Raw genomic sequence first — 8,154 nt, forward strand, 5'->3', positions numbered from 1 at the left:
ATTGGAAGCAGATCCGAGGGATATCGTTAAATTGGGAGTGTTCCTCACAATGTTAACACAGAAGAGATCAGCGCTTGAGAAGTTTGATAATTATATCATGGACGAGCTGACTTCAAATCCAGCATCCAGAGAAGAATACGCCGAGAAAGAAGGAGATGCTATCGCAGACTATGCGGACGAAGTTACGTTATATAAGACTAAGTTGAATTTCGAGATAACGGTTTTTAACAAAGAAGACCGCGAGGATAAGGTTCCAAAATCGTCGAGTTCAACAACCAGCACGGCGACGAACATTCCAAGTGAAATTATATCAACGCCTACAAACAATTCTATAGTTACTGTGAACTATACCTCCGAGTAAGGAAATCATCCGGCGAGCGCCGAACCACGTGAGAATCATGAAGAGACATCCACGATCGAACAACTACAAGGTTTTACAAATGCGCAGCATGCTCAATATTCGCCTAAATTAGAAATACCAAAATATGACGGGGATATGTATAAATGGACCAGACTTTAGTCTCAGTTCGAAATTGTCGTTCACAATAGAAACTGGAGTAACGTAAAAAAAATTTACTTACTTTATTTTGACACAGTGTGTAGAAGATGTTTCGTTCTTTATTTATAAATATAACTTCTCAGAACAACCTCTGGCGGTAACTTCTAGCTGATATTAGTTTTCCTAATTTTTAAATTAGGAAAATTTTAATTATGCTTTGCTACATTTCAAAATGTTAAATAAACATTTGAATAAAGGAGTTTATGTTTTTCAATAGATGCAAGTGCCACGGTGAGAGAAAATCAGAGACTCGTTTTAGTCTTTGGGCGTTACGCGTTCATTAGATAACATGTTTGGACTAACAAACCAACTATTATATTAAAAGGCTCGTTTACACAAGCGCGAGAATATGAAGCTTAAAAATGAGATATGAAGCTGACCCGTGTTTCTGTTTCTCGCGTGACCGTTCACAAGCCCGCGAAAATATCACTTGAACGATCTTTTGCCTAGAGATGAAGCTGATTTTCCGAATAAGCTCGCGATCTACCAAGGTAGATTTTCTCGCACGAGTTCAGCTTAATCGGAATGTCATGTGACTTTGCCTATCCCATGATAAGCATTTGTTTAGTCGGTGGTTAATTTTACTTCGTCTGCTAGTCATTCACGCTTGATTTTGAGAGTGGGATTTGATAAAAAAAAACACGAAAAAATTTTAAAAGCGAACAATAGAAAAAAAGGACACAGAAAGGAAGGAACATTTAATAAATATAATTCGCGATTTTTCGGAGATTTGGGACAAGTCCACCATTAGTTATCGAGACAGGGACTTAAAAAACTTAACAAGTTGGGAGAACCAAAATTTACCTCTCCGAGCCGAGACGAATTTACTTTCTAATCTAAACACAGGTCCACTAGCCAGTGAGAAAAACCTGAAATACGTAGTTCAAATTGGCGGGATGTTGCGATGGTCATTTGTAATGGTTTAATCGTTTAACATTTCCCTGTGTATCCTCATAATTCCAATGAGGACCTATTATCTATCACTTATGTTTGTATTTAACTTTCGGCTCACTCTGAACCGTTAACACCTCTTGTAAGAGGACACGAAACAAGGTCAAATCTGGTTTAAATCTAGACCCAATCGCTTCAACACTTATAGAGAGCCGAAGTTAAAAGTTGTGTTTACACTATATATAAATGTAGTAAAGCTGAATTAAAAAGTAAACACCAAATTTGAAATGTTAATATAAAAGATGTTCTTGAAATATTGAGATGAAACAGAGCTTTATAGCTACACATCTACTTAAAGAATCGTAATGCCGAAAAATATTTAAACTATTTCCATTTAATATTCTGCAAAAAATGTTATCGTTTTGTAAGAGATCTTTTCATCCTACTCGCTTTATATTAACTTTGATATTCGTGTAGTGTTTCGATTCAGATGCTATCTTCATTACTCGTTCTATATAAACTCTCACTTGTGTCATTACATAGAAAGAAGTTAATCTTAAATAATTATATAAATATAACTGATTTTAATTATTTTAATCGTCAGTATTTTACGTTAATTATAGTTAAGTCGGTTTAAGAAACTTAATTCCTAAAATAATTTTAAACATAGCTATATTTAACGTTATACTTCTAGGGAACACCTATATCAGAACTTTTTGTAAATTTAGAGTATATAAGGCGATTGATTCACACTAAACGATAAGAAAATGCGCAATTGCGTGAACCTTTGGTGGAAGCCCTGCCATTGGGAGGCTAGACGTTTCTCGTAACCCTAGCCGCTCGCCGCGTACATCTTAAGCCTAACGATGATGGAGTAGAAGCCAATGTTACAGATTGGTGTCTATGTGGTATAGACGAAAGACCAGTAGATGGTGGTGTTAGAAGCCAATGTTGCAGATTGGTGTCTATGTGGTATAGACGAATGACGAGTAGATGGAGGTGTTAGAAACAATTAAGGATAGCTTGGTGTGTATGTGGTATACACAAAAGACTAGTACATGGTGTTGTTGTTAGAAGCTAATAAATACCGATTGGTATTGACTGAAAGAATAGGCGGTTAGCCAGCAGATGAAGGTGTAACGAATAGTTAATGACTGGCGTCAAATAAGATGGTTAAAGCAATGAAGTAAAATTTTCCGAATTTCTGTGTACTGCGAACGCGGTCCGGAAATTGCGAACACGTTTGCTCCGACTTGCCAACTGCGAACGCGGTGACAGACACACACACAGACACACACACGTCCAGTGTAAAACCTCTCCATGACGTCATCGTCACTCGGAGAGGTAAAAAGGGAAGCCATTGCCTGGGAAATTAAAATGACAGGTAATTAATGTTATATTAAATGATAACGTCGTTACTAGTCCCGCCGCCATTTTGTATGTTTACCTTCTCGGCTTCTCGCAACAGTACCCAAAAGTGCGCTAACTTGAAGCGCCTATGTGAACGATAGGCCTCCTGTAGAGAAAAAGCTTACGCCGAACCCGATTTTTAGCGCGAGATACGACTTCATACTTCGGAACCTACTTTCCGCTTCAGCTAGAGAACCTCGCGCTTGTGTAACTGTCCATCCTGACTTTTTGAATTAAAAATCAAAATGTTTTTCCCTAGTTTTCACAGTAGAAGCGAAAGTCTTAAATTAATAATATTATCTAAATTATATGTATAAGCACTAACACATGAAATTGACGAGCGCACTAACACATGATATCAAAAAAACCATCCTTATACATTAAAGTCAGTATGAAGTCTAATCTAAAGGAGCTAGCGCACATGGTGTTGTTATTAAAAGCCGATAAGTACAGATTTGTGTCTAAAAGGCAGAGACTCTATTTAGTGAATGAATGAATTGGCGTTAAGCTTGCCCATGTCTAGATACTGATTGGCGCTTAAGAAAAGGTTTTAAATGCTATTTATCGAACGCGATCCGGAAATTGCGAGCAACTTTCCTCCCATTTGCGAACTACGAACACGGATTCGGAAAGACAGTCAGGCAGACTGAAACACAAAACATCCAATGCAATACCTCTCCGTGACATTCGTTACTCTGTGAGGTTAAAAGCCGATCTTATCAATTTAACAAGTTGGGAAACCAAACTGAACTTCTCCTAGCCGAGACTCAATTAAGAGGTTTGTCTTAAATAATAAAATAAATCCTATGAAAAACATTAATATGTACAAGAATGGGCCAAGCCTCGCCTCGTGCCCTTTCCGCCGTAAAACGTTCTGAGATCCCATGTAGAGCCAAGTCTGCCTTTTTGTTCTTATTCAATCGCCAATTGAACAATTATGTTATAAATTAAGTCCTTTTCTTAATTAATAACCAATATTCTTTGACCCTATCATTATTATACATTTTTGTTCGTATCAAAAATATCGTGACTTGGCAATCGCAGATAAGCAATCGCCGATTTTAAAATAATCGAAGGGATGTTCACTAAATCGTTTATGGCCGAGTGGATATGTACAAGTTTATGAGTCATGCATAACCCTATGTACAAGTTTATAAGGCGAGTTATGCATAACCATATTTACAAGTTTATAAGGCGAGTTATGCCTAACCCTACGTACACGTTTATAAGGTAATTACCGGCGCTTGCCAAGTCACGATATTTTTGATACGAACAAAGATGTATAATAATGATAGAGTCAAAGAATATTGGTTATTAATTAGAAAAAGGACTTAATTTATAACATAATTGTTCAATTGGCGATTGAATAAGTACAAAAAGGCAGACTTGGCTCTACATGAGATCTCAGAACGTTTTACGGCGGAAAGGGCACGAGGCGAGGCTTGGCCCATTTTTGTACATGTTAATGTTTTTCATAGGATCTCATTTCTTTTTGTAGACCCTCTCGTTATACTTCGGCAGTTATATTAGAACAAGACCCTCTCGCTGTACTTCTTTTGCCAATATAAATACTATCGCTTGTCCATATTTACGCTGAATTACCCTTTCGACCCCTAGAGAATATACAAAAAAGATAGTACGCTATATTCTAATGTATAAGAATGTAGCATCAGTAACGACCTTTACGTCCTTTCAACAAGAACACACACTATTTCTGTTGAAACAGCGCCATCTAGTTTTAAAATAAAGAACTAAAGAACAATTTTATAAAATTTCGGGATGTTTTAATTTTTCTGTGCTTTATAAAATAAATGAAAACTAAATCCTGAATTTTAAGTTTCTATCTACCCTAGAAGTACCTTAGAATTTTGATGATCGGTGAGAGAGTGAGTGAGTGACAAAATATGGTAGATTTCACCTTCGATATTTCGAAAAGTATATAGGGTAGGAACTTGAAATTTAGAAACTATAGCTAGGATTGACAGTCCTCACGGCAAGCAAAATTTCAGACTTTTACCTATACCCATCACGAAGTTACAGTGGTCTTAAAAGTGCCGTGAGTTGCTTCGAGAAAAGGATGTCAGTGCTCGACTTGGCAGGGAGCCCAGACCGTGAGTTGCTTCGAGAAAAGGATGTCAGTGCTCGACTTGGCAGGGAGCACTGCCGTGCTCCCAGATATTATTGATAATGATTATTTTAATTGTCATTAATTAACCTTAATTTTATTTAAATCTTTTTAAGGAAATATTCCTAATATCATTGTAAACATAGCTCTTCTTGACGTTTGAATTCTCGCGTGTGCCTCTTTAACAATTTTTGGAAATTTGGGGTAGATAAGGCGATTGATTCACAATAAATGATAAGAAAACCCGCAATTGCGTGAACCTTTGGTTGAAGTCCTGCCATTGGGAGGCTAGACGTTTCTCGGAACCCTAGACGATCGCCGAGTACTACTTAATCCTACCGATGATAATGGGTAGAAGCCAATATTGCTTTATACGAAAACGTTTAGTCCGATTTGCCAACTGCGAAAGCGGTGACTGACACCTACACACCCCGAAACTTCCAGCGTATTACCTCACCGACTGACCATGTTTTAATTGGACTTTGACAAATTGTTTAACTAGTAAAATATTTATGTTCATCATGTGAGCCCGTACTTTCAAAGACATGTGTGTCATCTTAAAGATGCACTATCGGTTCGGTGCAGGGCAAATTTAATTTCACGCACAAATGAATAGTTAAATTTCATAACTCGAATCATTAACTATATCGCCATAATTATGTCTTGTCAGTTTATGGCTTCCATTGCTTAGTGTATACTCCTTGCCTTTGTTTCAGCCCTAGTATACAGGGTGTTTCTGGAAAGTCTGGCACAAATTAACAGGCATGTTACTTGGGTCAAAAGGAGTCCGAAAGGTCCTATGACGTTTTTGGGTAAAGCGCTCCGTTGCGACGTTATGGGCTCTCAAAAGTAGGCCGAAAAATAAGGAGATCTTGCAGAATTATAGCACTAGTATTGTGGTTTTGACCCAAATGTTTTCGATTATTGAGCATAAGGCCATGATCGAAATAAGTTCAAACCTAGTGGAAGACCATGAACGTGTTAAACGGCCAAAATCGTTTATCCCTTTGTTTTTATTAATGATTGTAATTAAAGGTAAGGAAAGCAGCTCAGATATCGGTTACTTGTTTGTTCAGATATACTGGTAACTGACCAGTCTTTTATTCTTTATTTCAATTAGACTCATTACTTTTACAATAATTCGAATGAACCCCTTAAATTTTACAATAAATCGAATCGAACCCATTGATTTTACAATAATTTGAATCGAACCCATTAATTTTACAATAATTCAAATAGAACCCATTACATTTACAATAATTCGAATTGAACCCATTACATTTACAATAATTTGAATTGAACCCATCACATTTACAATAATTCGAATGAGCCCCATTACATTTACAATAATTCGAATGAACCCCATTACATTTACAATAATTCGAAACGAACCCCATTACTTTTACAATAATTCTAATGAACGCCATTACTTTTACAATATTTCGAATCGAACCCCATTACTTTTACAATAATTCGAATGAAACCCAATTACATTGTTCTACAAAAATTGTTCAAAATGGGCACCATCAACGTTTAAGCAAACTTGCACGCGTCGTTTGAAAGATTCACGAACACAATCGAAGATTCCTGACGGTTTACGGATGCTATCACATCCATCAATTAATTACCCTTTGTCGTAAGTCTTCGACATCGCGAACTTCACTTTGGTATACCAAGTCCTTGAGATGGCCGCAAAGAAAAAAATCCCATGGGTTGAGATCGGGAGATCTTGCTGGCCACGCAACAGTTCCGCCTCGACCTATCCACCTCCGGGGAAACGCGACATCAAGATATGCTCTAACTTGAAGATTAAAATGAGGCGGTGCGCCATCGTGCATGAACCATATTATTTGTCGCAGTCGTAACGGTACGTCCTTTGAAAGATCCGGTAAATTGTCTCGCAGAAAGGTCAAGTACACCTACCCAATTAGCCTCGGTTGCAAAAAATAAGTTCCAATTAAATGATCTCCTATAATTCCGCCCCAGACGATCAAACTAAACTGAACTTGATGTTTCATGACAGTGGTCGCGTGCGGGTTTTGTTGCTTCCACTTGTGATAGTTTTGTAAATTAAGAATCCCGTCACGCGAGAAATTGGCCTCGTCGGAAACTAGCAAAGTACGCGGAAAGTCTAAGTCATTTACCCGTGCCACAAACCACTGGCTGAAATCGACCCGTCTCGGAAAATCAGCTTCGTTTAAAGCTTGTACCTTTTGCAAATGGTATGGGTGGAACTGATGTCCTCGAAGGATTTTCCAGACGAGTACATGGTTAACGCCCAATTGCCGCCCAACGTTCCTGCTACTGGTTGTTGGATCATCTTCGAAAATTGTCAAAACGGTGTCCTCTACATCCTCGGGAACAATCGCCGCACGAGGTTCAGGTCCCGACGGTTGAAGTTTCCCGGTTTCTCTCAAGCGTGTGTTGACTGCCGTAATCGTTTGTCGATTGGGAACATGTCGTTGAGGAAAGTGCTCCTGGTACAAGCGCCGAGCTTCCACCGCATTTCCCCGAGCCAGTCCATAAATAAGTTGCATATCTGAGTACTTTACATTCGTGAAGCAGAGCATAATTAGTTCCAGATAAGCTTCCAAATGTGCACGTACGCCATGAAGCACGTTAAGGTACACACATTTAAGCCGTCTGTAAAAAACCTACAACTTCTAACGTTAAAAACAAATTATGCTGTGTTGGTCTAAACATTAGGGTAGTTTTCAAAGTCAGAAGTTGTAGGTTTTTTAATGACGGCTTAAATGTGTGTACCTTAACGTGCTTCATGGCGTACGTGCACATTTGGAAGCTTATCTGGAACTAATCATGCTCTACTTCACGAATGTAAAGTACTCAGATATGCATCTTATTTATGGACTGGCTCGGGGAAATGCGGTGGAAGCTCGGCGCTTGTACCATGAGCACTTTCCTCAACGACATGTTCTCAATCGACAAACATTTACGGCAGTCAACACACGCTTGAGAGAAACCGGGAAACTTCAACCGTCGGGACCTGAACCTCGTGCGGCGATTGTTCCCGAGGATGTAGAGGACACCGTTTTGACAATTTTCGAAGATGATCCAACAACCAGTAGCCTGAACGTTGGGCGGCAATTGGGCGTTAACCATGTACTCGTCTGGAAAATCCTTCGAGGACATCAGTTCCACCCATACCATT

The sequence above is a fragment of the Phalangium opilio genome, unplaced genomic scaffold, assembly GCF_054372755.1.
Source record: "Phalangium opilio isolate 3A_F unplaced genomic scaffold, DU_Popi_V2 ptg000246l_1, whole genome shotgun sequence".
In the NCBI taxonomy this organism is placed as follows: domain Eukaryota; kingdom Metazoa; phylum Arthropoda; class Arachnida; order Opiliones; family Phalangiidae; genus Phalangium; species Phalangium opilio.